Below are 13,486 nucleotides of genomic sequence, written 5' to 3'. Positions count from 1 at the left end.
ATTAAAAAAATGTCTCGTGCGCCATCACCGATTTTGACGTTAATGCCTGAGATATGAAGACATGTTTGCTGCAGGGCTAAAAATTAAAACATGAACCAATAGCTATTACGTTACGCATGCATATTTTTAATGCCGTCGTTCGACCGTCACCTGGCAAGTTTCATTTTTTTCAATCTTTACGTATATGCACTGATTTTTCCCGCCTAAACTCCAAATAAAAAGTTTCGCATGGCTTCCAATACCCTATATATAAAGTTTCATGTATGTCGACCAAAAAATACAAATTTCGTATTTATTATTATAGTATATTGGACCAAATATATAGTAATGATTTAAAAAAGGTATAAAATATTACTCATGCGCCATAACCGAGAATCGAAACCAAAACGTTTAGCTGACGATTTACTTTTTTGGGGCGTTAATGCCTGAGATATGAAGACATGTTTGCTGCAAGGCTAAAAATTAAAGCATGAATAAATAGCTATTACGTTACGCATGCATATTCGTAATGCCATCGCTCGACCTTCATCTGGCAAATTCCATCTTTTTAATTTTCACATATTTGAACCGATTTTTTCCGGCTAAAACCAAAATATAAAGTTTCGCATGGGTTCGAATACCCTATATATGAACTTTCATGTCTGTAGACCAAAAACTGACAGACAGGTTTGGTTGGCAAAATTTTAAACAAATATATGTGCGCATACATAAATATATATAGAAAGAGGTTTGTGTTTACTATAACCTTTTTACGCAAATATTATGCAAGTGTAACTCATGTAGAATATCTACATGCATATAATTACACGTAATAGTTAACTTAAGATGATAATCCCATGGGGAACCCCGCCAAAAAACTAATAGGAAATTAATTAAAATGACTGTTTAAAAGAATATGCAAATTAGCTAGATCTGTCGCAGATGAATGCAATTCCACGACCCATATCTAACAAAATTGTATTTCCTTTGTAATAAATAGAAAAAAAAAGGTTCGCCTTTTTTCTTCTTGGCCTTCGGACCAAAATCTTTTTTTCTGTTATCAAAGTGTAGTATCTTTTCCGGCAGATACTGCAAGCTATGACTAGCTATGACTAGCAAAGACCAGATGTGGGGGCAACCCCACATGCCTGACCTTTAACCAGCTCTCATTTCCCACCTCTCGGGAGCTGGTCCCCTTTTTCCCTTCCCCCTCCCTCCACTCCTCACATTAAAAATTGGCCTTGTGCCTAATTTGCTCGGTGGGGGAGCAAATAAATACCATCTGTTCCGGCAGATACTGCAAGCTATGACTAGCTATGACTAGCAAAGACCAGATGTGGGGGCAACCCCACATGCCTGACCATTAACCAGCTCCCATTTCCCACCTCTCGGGAGCTGGTCCCCCTTTTTCCCTTCCCCCTCCCTTCACTCCTCACATTAAAAATCGGCCTTGTGCCTAATTTGCTCGGTGGGGGAGCAAATAAATACCATCTGTTCCAGCAGATATTTCAATCAAAGTTATATGTAGGGACAACCCCACATATCAGACCATTGCTCCTGAGCAATAAGTTATAGCCAATGCAGGGGAAACCCTTCATACCAATTGTCACAATCCAGTTCCCTCTCGGATGAGCTGGCCCCCCTCCCCTTCACTCTTCACATTAAAAAACGGCCTTGTTCCTAATTTGCTCAGTGGAGAAGCAAATAAGTATACAGTTTTGGTCAATGTACAGGAAACCCTTCATATTAATTGTCACTATCCAGTTCCCTCTCGAAGGAACTGGTCTCTCTCTCCTCATTAAAAATTGGTTTTGTGCCTAATTTGTCCAGTGGGGAAACAAATAAATAACTAAATAGAAAAAAAATGGGTTTTTAATATGAATATTAATACACAAAAACTCAAATTTATAGGAGTAGAAATCAGATAAAAAAAAAATATATATATATATATATATAAAACATTATATTATATCACGGAATTCTCTTCATGATATTTCAACCCCGGTCTCTAACTTTGGATTCTTATCATCACCGGTGCAACCCTGTACTCGTACTCTTATTTCTGAACTTTATTACCGGCTCATCATTTTTTGGACCAGTTCTGTTTTGTTTTTTTTTTTTTGTTTTTTTTTTTTCAGTATGCTACTTCACGATTCATAAAGTTTAGACGTTGTTTATTCTGCTTATTTCTATTTTTACATTTTCTTACTTTTTATGATGTATACTTCCGTCTTTCTAATCTATATTTCTCCCTGTTTGTTTCTTCTACTTCTTGTTCTAACTGATATATATATAGGGTGTCCACAAAGTCTGGCTACATAATGTAGCCAGACTGTATATATATATATATATATATATATATATATATATATATATATATATATATATATATATATATATCTTTTATATTGATATATACTCATACATATTTATATATATTTTTTAAAATAGCTTTTCCTTTCTAAACTGAATGTCCTTAAGCCGGTTTTTGTTTTTGTATTTGTGTAATGCTGGCTTTTCTCTTCTTCAGATGAGAAGAAATTTTCTTCAAAATGCCATGACCTAAAAAGCATTTTCTTTCTCTTTTTCTCATATTTATCTCTTATGATCTGATGATTTAATAAAACTTAAATAACTTTTATTTCTCATCTTCCATTTATTATGTGAATTGCTCCTCTTAAGAGGGCAGAGCGTTTAATATCCTGATAGTTTTGCTATACTAAATGATTACATATTCACCAGATTTATCTGTAATATAAATCTCACCTGTCTGTGGAAATCTATGTATGTGTGTTTGTATGTTTCGCAAAAAACCTTTGACGGAAGCGACGGATCCTGACAAGATTGGTATCATTTTGAAGCGCGGCATCTCGGACGACAAATATAATAAAAATTGGCCAAAAATATTAATTCCATCGCCCTAAACTCGGCCTTTTTGTACAAGGAAGGGTAGATTATTTTCACCGACATTTTAGCAAGTCATTGTAACCGTTTGATTGACTTCGGCATATTTCAACGATTTCGATTTCCGGTTGCGTCATGGCGACATCGGCTGAGACGTCAGATTTTCTTATGCGTTCTTTTCTCGCCTTCGCGACACGACTTCAAGCCTGTCTTCTATCACTTTTTTTCTTTTAACACCTCTCTTCACCCTGACTACCTACTGTTGTTTCGATTTCCTCTCCCCGCTACCACCATTTTTTAACACCTCTCTCCACATTCACGGGTTCGAGACTGCCTGCCTACTGCCACTTTTTATTTTACTCAACACACACCTCCAAACACCCGGGTAACGCCGGGCACCATGGCTAGTTATATATATCTGCGTGTGTGTGTATGCCTCTGTGTGTGCGTGTGTTAATCACGCATAAATTTAAATTTAAAGAAAACAAGCATTTTGCTGTCAAACTCCCCACAAAGGTTGACTCTATAAATCTGTGTCTAGCATAGTAGACTCTTATGCTTCAGTGGATATATGATTTGTTTGTAGTGAACATAAACAAAATGATAATTATTTACATACAGACACATACACACAAACACACACACACACACACATATATATATATATGTCTTTTTATTACCGTTTTATCTGTTTGGTTACATATGTTTCAGATGCTTGACCATGTTTACGATTCAACAGCCTTGTCAGACCTTTCTGTAACAGAAAGGTCTGACAAGGCTGTTGGATCGTAAACATGGTCAAGCATCCGAACTTTCTGTAACAGAAAGGTCTGACAAGGCTGTTGGATCGTAAACATGGTCAAGCATCCGAAAAATATGTAACCAAACAGATAAAACGGTAATAAAAAACACATATTTTCTCTTCAATAGTATTGAGCACTCTCTTCAGGTTTTTACTAATTACCAGTTTTACCATATATATATATATATATATATATATATATATATATATATATATATATATATATATATATATATATATATATAGTTTTCATAACTTACTTTTTATCAGCGATTCGCTTACCTAAGCGGTGAGAGAGTTACCTGCCCTTTGTTTATTTGCGTCACCCCTTTTTTGGACGTAAGTTTAAAATATTATTATTATTATTATTATTGTTAATAATAATTTTTTTATTAAATATTGAATTATTTTTAATTTAGATATTTATTAAATATTTTTATGTGTGTTTGTAATTATTTTTATTTTATTAGTACCTAGATAACTTTTGTGTACGTAAACGTATTTAATATATATTAAAATGAAAATATTTAAATAATTAATAAATAAAATTAACAATAATATATATGTGTGTGCGTGTATATATATATATATATATATATATATATATATATATATATATATATATATATATATATATATATATATAACATATTACTTTCGTACCTTATATGCAAAAATACCACACGACGAACTTATTAAAGAATTTTAAATTGATCTAGCTATTGCGGGAGGTAAGGTTAAATTCATAGACTTTTCAAAACCTTAAGGTTTTTGATGTAAAACAATAAATGATAAGACTAGTATTTCTAAAGGTTGTTTAGAAATACTTACAAGTTACTTAAGTAAATAGAGCTATTTTCAAATACATATGTAAATAAGACAGTAGATGTGTGCATCTGCATGTAAATATTTAACTGATAAACTCTTAAACTACTCGTCACATTAAACTGAAATTTACTAGAAATAGTAATCATACACCAAGAATCGTTTATAATGAATGAAATCTTTGTTTGCATGGATGATTAACGTGCACAAAAATATGCCGGCAACTTGAAATCCTAAATGCCATTTTAAAATGCCGACACATTTCTATTAGTTTTGCGTATGCGTAAATTCATTCATAGCTTCAAGTTGTTTAATTATTTTTTTTTTTTTTATCTATCATTCGATAGCTCAAATGATTTGGTTTGGATTCAATTTTTAATTTTTTTAAATTAGAACTGTATATTAGGTACAATGTAATATTTTACAAAGAATTCGCTCTGTAATAATAAATACCAAATCTGCCGGAATGACAATATATTTAGACGTATTTTACAACTGCGCAAAGTTCTACGGCCCCAGACCCCGCTAGTGGGTTTCCAATGGGTGTAAATCTTGGAACTTTTTGGGGGGAAATATATATATATATATATATATATATATATATATATATACTAGCATGGCTGTCCGGCGTTGCCTGGGTTCACATGAAGTTCCGTTTGAAACACGCCTGCTATACTAATCATTTTCATCATGGGTAATGTGGATACCCCCACAACAATTTCAAAAATGAAAGAACGGATAAAACCATGTAAATGTAATCGCCCCCAAAAAGAAGTATCTGATACCCTCTCCACCAGATATTTCGGCAGAAGGGATCACTGTCCTAAGAAAACTCACGATTTTGTAAACCTAAAAAAATAACGTTTATAAACATTAATGCGGGCATTGATTTTTTATTTAGGTAAATGTGTAGTTTAGCGGCGTAAATTATTTGGCAGACAAAAAAATATAAAAACTATTAATTTTTTTTATATAAAACACATTGTTAGACCCAACGGCTGAAATAAAACCAGGAAAAAAATGTCATTTTTATTATTTTTTTATCATTTATATTTATTATTCGAGGCCGCTTTTTATTGCTTTTAAAATTTGGCCTTTCTAAGGTTTGGCAAATTGGCCTTTTTAAGCTCTTTCATGAACTATGTTTATGACCGCCATATTTTTCCCCATGGAAGAGCGTAAAGAGGCCAAATTTGGCCTTAAAAAGCCAATCTGCCAAACCTAAAAAAGGCCAAATTTTAAACGTGTAAGGCGTGCACATTTAGTCTAATAAAAAATGATAAAAAAAAAACATAAAAATATTTTTTTTTGTTTTTTTTTCAGCCTTTGGGTCTGATAATGCTTTATATAAAAATAAATCGTTTTTATAATTTTTTTGTATGTCAAATAATTTACGCCGCTAAACTACACATTGACCTTTTTTTGTAAGGATACTTTTTTACTGGCTTTTTTTTTTGTAAATAAAGGAAACTTTAGATTTGCTTTTTTTAGGGGGGGGGCTTTTTGATTGGCATTTATTTGTGGTCTTATGTTTCTAATGTAATCCCCCCCCCAAAAAAAAAATTGAATTTGTCATATTTTGGGCTTTGTTTTGTTTATTAAATTTTTAGATGAAAGTAGAGAATGGTCTCATAAAAAATAATCAAATTCATCGTTATTTTATGTTTCCAATGTTATTCCCCCCAGTTTTTCCCTCCCCCTCAATCGCCAAACCTTTAAAAAAAAATGCTAGAGGTGATATGTCTCGTTGAACGCTTGGTGGCCAGAAAGTGATCCCCCACCTTAGCATGTTATTTTTTTTTTTTCTAAATTTCTTCTCTCATATTTATAAAGGCTATTTAAATGTATTAGGCTGAAAAAAGTAGATCTCCATTTTTTAGGGGTTAAACGTCGCTGGCTCACGTCGCATAAAGTTACCTTTTTAATTAGAAAATTAAGTTTGTAATCGATGAAATTAGGTACGGGCAAAATGAATGCCGATGCTCAAAATGTATAAACATTTTGACCCCTCTCTTTACTTAAAAAAATCACAAAAAATCAGACAATTTACCAATTTAAATGAAATTTTCAGTATTTATCAAATAATGATCGCGGAATATGACGAACATATTTTTATTTAAATTTTAGTGGAAATGTATTATTTTGTTTAAACCAAAAATACCCTTACTAAAGTTATGGTTTCCAGTAGTAAATAAAATAGGCAAGATTTCATATTTGCTTTTTTTATATAAATAAAGCATCGCAATTTGTAACAATGAAATAAAATAAAATAATTTTTACAGGAACATTACGAAAAATCCCCCTAAAGTCCGTATTAATGAATTCGATATAACTCGAAGAAAAATTAATTTCTCGAACCATTGAATTAAGCATTGTTTATTTAACATTTTCACAAAAAAGTCCGTATTAATGAATTCGATATAACTCGAAGAAAAATTAATTTCTCGAACCATTGAATTAAGCATTGTTTATTTAACATTTTCACAAAAAAATTATAATTGCCAAAAATATTTCTACTTTTTTTAAATTACAGGTTTCGCATAATTTTTATAAGCAAGATTTTAATAATTTCCTTCCTCGCATGAATGTGAAACTTTCGGGGTAACATATTTTTTATATAATATTGAACAATAATTTAAAAAAAAATTAATTTAAAAACAGGAACATAGAAAAATAATTAAATTAAAAATGGAAAAATTTATACAAACGTTCAGAATAGGAATGTACGGATGCATGTTTTAGAAAAAAAGAGAGAAATATCACACCCCTTCCTCCCTTTTAATTACATGACGTCATTTTCACATATATTCCGTGTTTAGAAAGAATCACTCGGTTTTTGGGCTAATTAATTTATGTTTTGTATAAAGAAGGTGTTTTTTTTTTATTTAATTCAATATCTTAGGACGTTACTTTACTAATTATCAAAAACACTTGTAAACGTTTTTTTTTTTTAATTTAAAAAATGTTTATTTCCATACTTTGTGGACCAGGCGCGAACGCATATCCCACTTTTGCTAGTATATATATAAAGAGAGAGATATGTTATTTATTTGTCTTTGTTCGCGATGCTCTCTGAATGAAATCAATTATTTATACGTGCATTTTTACCTAAATGCGAGTTCGGAATAATTTTCCCTTTTACCAATATGGTATCCCCAAATGAGGAGAGGCATATATATTGTTTAAAATATAATTATCCACTGATACGTGTTTCGTTATGTACGACTCATTAGAGTGGCTTTATCTAGCGAGATTCGAAATCCTCTCTCCCACTGGTCTATCTCGCGCGACGGGTGGATACCCCGATTTTTTATGTAGATGTTATTTATTTGTTTTCGTTCGCGATACTTTTTGAATGAATTAAATTATTTATACGTAATATATGCCAAATGTAGAGGTTTAGGCTTCTTTCCATGGGGTCCCGATTTTGAATCTTGCTTGATTTAGCCACTCTGATGAGTCGTAGACGACGGAACATGTGTCAGTGAATGATTATATTTTAAAAGATATATATGCCACTCCCTATTTGGGAGTGCCAAATTGGTAACAGGGAAAATTATTCTCGACTCGCATTTAGGTAAAAATGCCCTTACGTATAAATAATTAAATTCACTCAAAAAGTATCGCGAACAAAAAGAAATAACATCTGCATAAAAAAAATCGCGGTACCAAGCAGTCGCGCGAGATAGGTTAGTTGTAGAGGTTAAGGATTCTTTCCATGGGGTTGCGATTTCGAATCTCGCTAGATTCAGTCACGCTGATGAGTCGTAGATGACGAAACACGTATCAGTGGATAATTATATTATTAACTATATATATATATATATATATATATATATATATATATATATATATATATATGTGTGTGTGTGTGTGTATATATATATATATATATATATATATATATATATGCACATAAAGTGATGGTTGTGTGGTTACAACGAGAGAATAATTCTAAGTTTTTCAGACTTTTGTCATTTTCTAATATTTTTAAATATATATTTAACGCGATTCTAGTCTTGTTTAGTTCTTTAAGATATTTTTTATATAAAGATGTTTTAGTTAAAAGTTTGTGGAATTTCTTTTTAGAAACTATTTATCTTTGCCAGCATCGATTGTGTTTTGCAAAAAAAATACCAATCTGAGACTTTAGGTTCACAATAGGGCAGCTCATTGGTTTAATCGGTTAGAGTTAAATCCATTGCTGAGTAGGAAAGGTGGTGAATCTTTTTCGTGAATATTTTATTGAGTTTTTTTCTGAGTTTTTTCGTTTTTTATGTGTGTGCCAGTGTGGCGGGATTTATGCGTGGTGTGTGTGTATACGTGTGTTTTGGTTAAGATCTGTGATTTCTTTTTTCACATGTGTGTGTTTTGTGTATACGTGCGCATGCCCGTGCGTGTGTCCGTGTGTATTCGGGAGTGGGGTTGTGTGTTGCGTGTATGTATGGATGTTTATGAGTTAAAATCTGTGATTTCTTATTCGCACATTTGTGGGTGTGTATGCGCATACCCGTGCACGTGTGTTTGTACCTGTAAATGGGAAAGAAAGAGATTGAGGAAAGAGGTCTAGATATGTACAAGGTTGGTCCCCAATCTAGACATACATACACATATACTCATGCATACACATATACAGAAATACATCCATATACACAAATAAAATGGAAAATAGATGATAAATACATAGAGAAATATAAGAATAGGACTATGCATATATATACACACACATATAGTTATATACACATATACACATATGCACACACACACACACATGCGCGCACACACACATATATTTACATATACACATGCATATATATATATTGATTAAAATTGTCTTAGTCTAGAGAGATTTTCTTTTATTGAATGTGGGCAGAGTGGTGTATTTTGTTTCTAGTCATTTACTAATTTCGGGAAACGGTAATTTATTGGACGTAGGTGTGCGTGCCCGTAAGTGCGTGCGTGTGTTTCATCGTGCTTGTCTTGATTCGTGTGTGGGTGTGCACATTTACATAAGCATGTATGCACGTACGTGTATTTTCTGTTTTACTTATTTATGTGTGTTGTTATTGGGATTTGTTCAATGCAGGGAATAATTTCGTTGTGAAGTTTTCTTGTGTTAGTAAGTAAAAGTAGTTTTTAGTTTGGCATTATCCCAAATTTGCCTTCACTGCATGTGTGCCTATTTTCTGTGATTTTAATCTTGGATTGATGCAAGGCTAATCTATTACTGTTTGTGTTGTGCGTGAAGACGTATGTTAGGATTTTTCCTTTGTTTGTTTTTTTTTGGAGGGTGGGGTCTCAAATGTTCTACTGGTATAGTTATCGCTAGTGGAATCCCCCTGTCTATAAGTTATGGTGAGTATTTTCTTTTTCTTAAATTCATTGGTAGTTCCTTGAGCTGGATTGTTCGGATGTTTTAAAAAGAATTTTCACTCATAAAATGTTCACAGAAAAATATTTTGAAAGAATAAGGTTTACATTATACATAATAGTTTGTATTGGAAACAATAGTATAACTGATGCTTACTAGTTTTGTAGATTAACCTATTACATACTTACATATTGTCGATACATAAGAAATAATTAAATTAATAAATAAGTTTTTTATATATTACAAGCGGGGGGGGGGCTAATTTTGCCCGATCGTAAAATACGCTTAAATATGATATTTTAATTTGTCCAGATCTCGTATATATTATTATAGAGGCGTGATTTCAAAAGTAAAAAAATATATTTGGGTACCATCATCTAAAATCGAAACTAGTATTCGAAGCTGGTGCTGTTACCAATGTACTAACGTGACATGCATATAAACTGAGATAAAATAAACTAAGATTAATGTACAAAATATACAACGATTTTTTGTTCAATTTTGACCATTGTTTTGATTTCTTAAAACTATTTTAAACGGCTAAAGACCCATAAGAGGACGGTCCATAAAAATCCAATCACTTCAGACTCCTGGCACCGCTCTACGACTTTTTAGTTTCGGAAGAGATAGAGTTTGAAAATATGAAGACAGACCGACAGACATAGTGAGTTTTATAAATAAGATTTTGAATGGAAAATATACGTTTTTCGAACAATTCTGTTTCAGCTTTGCAGAATGAATGATTTCAACAACTTAAGTTCCAACTTATATATATATATATAATAAATAACTAACAAGAGATGAAACATAGTCAATAAAGAACGATAAATATGGAACATAAATCTCACCTTCTTCGACTTAGTCAAACATTTTGGTTCTTGTTCAGCTAAAAAATGACAGGAAACAGTAATTCTCCAGTAAAAAAAAAAAAAAAAAAAACAAACAAACAAACAAACACGTTGTCCAACAAGGAAATGTACACCGTTTGATGCTATTCTAAAATACAAGCAAGACTGTCCGTCCTTTGTTTCGCTTAAAAAATAGGGAAGGGTTGTTCTATTAATAGATTATACGCTGTTTTATCGAAGCTTGTATGTGTGAGAGAAAAACTCGTTTGACATTTCGGTAAATTGTTTTTACTTAACTTTCCCAGAAAAAAACAAAGTCCCTAAGACATATTACCATCAGTTTAAAACTAGCTGAAGTACCCAACCATGGTAAGTAATATATTATGTAAAATTTAGCAATCGTCGAGAAATTCACTCTTATTCTCTTAAGAATTTGATTATGTAAGTGGACTGTTCGATAGGAATTTGTTAAGATTGAACTTGTAAATGACCATGTTGTAGACAACTAGAAAGCAGTCCCGTGGTATTATATTCCACATATAGGAAGACATTGAAAAGTCTATTATGAGCTACACTTTGTACTATTTTGATAATTCAGAGATCTGTTCTTATCTTGAGTATTATCTATGAATAAGCAATCAGGTTGATAATTCCTTCTAGATACTTCTAACTTTCTCCTTCAAGAGACTTTCATTTCAATATGTATATATAATTACTGACAATGTAGATGTATTAGATGAAAATGGAAAAAAAAATGTAACGGGGTGCCGATTGTTCAGATGCACCTACATATCTTTCAAAAATACTTTCTTTGCCCAAGTTGTGCATGATTAAAATTAGAAATTGATTTTTAAAAAAGACTACGTTTTTCGTATCCAAAATTATTTATTTACGATTATTTTATTTGTATTTTTCATTGCAAGTTGGAATTGTTTTCAAACTAGAACACAAAGCAAATATGTTTCTCTAATGTAAAAATAAAACTACTTGGTCAATTTACAAATTTAAAAAATAATTGGCTCTGTTTTACGACGTAACTCAGCGAAAAAAGAAATCAAATTTTACCTTTTTTTTGTTAATACGTTTCAACGGCCTTTAAAAGCTTTCTATCCACAACGTTTTTATCCCCATTTGGCCCCAGTTAATATGAATGGCTCTCGTTTCGAGGAAGTAACCTGTTTCAAACTGACTTTCACTCCTGACCCGAAATGGAAGATTTAAATAAAATCTACTATAAAATTCGCTGGAAAAATGTTTGCATCATTTTACCAGATTCCAGGTATCTCACTTCTGACGCAAATCTCTTCCTTTTAATGAGCCTAATACGTCCTAAAATGGAGTACTATTGTCACATCCAAAGACAAGTCGCCTGGGCACCTTTTCCTGCCTTGAAAAACCGGTTTAAAAAAAAGTAGGATTCGAAACCTAGTAGATAATGTTCTTTTCTTCCTCTCTGCAAACCTGTTTCTCATGGAGGAAGCGTTTCGAGTTTAACTCTACACTATCGCTATTTGCATGGCAATTGATCAACTTAGCGTCAGTCAATGGTCCTCCTGCTACGCTTTCGCAGCATACACTCGTCTATCTTTAACAACTATCTACAATTTCCCCCAATCTCTATGTCTAAATCTAAGCATAAATTCCATAAACAAAGCTTCTGTCCTAGAACAGCCTGTGGAGCTCTGTATCGCGAGCCTACATTCCAGCGTACTAGAACATCGTCGTTTTCAGGTCCAACGTAAACAATTTCTGGTTGAACCGCCCAACAAAATAATCAATTTTTACTCATCTTCAACCATCTCCTATCACCACGCTGTTGTCTCATCGACCACCTTACCCTCAAGTGGTATTCAGGCTTTGATAAGTGGTGATTCCCATATAAAATAAAGTGACCAACGTTAATATTCCTTCAATATAAGACTCAGAGACAAACGCAAATACTTATTCCAGCTTAAGAATGACAGGCCAAAGCAAGTTCTTTTTAAAACATAGATGAGACAGACCGACACAAAAAACTTTTCAAGCATAATGGTGAAAGGCATACCGTAAATACTATCTAATATAAGAATTAGAACCGACGCAAATACTTTCTCGTCATGAGTTAAAAGACACACGCAAATATTTTTTCTTAACAGACGCATGAGAGATCATTATTGCAATTTTTATTTTATTTTAGATTCAAATGAACAACTACAGCAGGAATTGGAATGCATCCTACTGAAGCCTTATTTTCACGGCTGGTGAATTTGAAAAATGCAGTTTGGATGTGAGGACTCTTTAGAAGAAGGATATGCAATAAAATTCTGTTTTGAACTTGGAAAACATGCCAAATAAATGTATAGCATGCTTCAAGCCGCCTTTGGACCTTTTTGCATGACGCAAGAATCCGTTTTTGAGAGGCATCAGAGATTCACGGAAGACAAAGAGTCTGTGAGGGATAATGAGAGGTGTGGAATAAGGTAAGGAAGTCAGAAAAATAGAGTTGATTAGCCAAATAAAGAATTTCATAGGTAAGGGCCGTCGTGTGTCTATTGAGACAATAAGTGCACAGTTTGATGTTAGTGTGGGAAAATGGTCCAAAAGCACACTGAAGCATTCCATACGTGTCTGTCACACCAGTTCAACTAACGGTTCCCAGCACACTGGTATAGCCTTCTTATACTCCTTCCCATATATCTATATATATATATATATATATATATATATATATATATATATATATATATATATATATATATATATATATATATATTGAAG

At 32.5% G+C, this 13,486-nt stretch overlaps 1 protein-coding gene across 14 annotated transcripts in view; it reads right to left on the bottom strand.

Annotated features, from left to right (window-relative positions):
• Positions 1–13,486, bottom strand: part of LOC145277951 (immunomodulatory peroxidase-like) — a 200,001-nt gene that overhangs the window by 100,811 nt on the left and 85,704 nt on the right. The window contains exon 1 of one of the 14 annotated variants that reach the window (XM_080130058.1): positions 10,730–10,874. The exons of 12 other annotated variants lie outside the window; for them this stretch is intronic. The gene's annotated coding sequence lies outside the window, so the exon portion shown is untranslated. Of the gene's footprint in view, positions 1–10,729; positions 10,875–13,486 lie in introns of those variants that run through there. One more of the 14 variants, XM_080130053.1, reaches the window with a different exon arrangement.

This window comes from Euprymna scolopes, chromosome 6 (assembly GCF_053919585.1).
Source record: "Euprymna scolopes isolate OS-2025 chromosome 6, ASM5391958v1, whole genome shotgun sequence".
NCBI classification, from domain to species: Eukaryota; Metazoa; Mollusca; class Cephalopoda; order Sepiida; family Sepiolidae; genus Euprymna; species Euprymna scolopes.
Note: the sequence above shows the minus strand (reverse complement) of the source record. Positions and strands in the feature narration are given on the sequence as shown.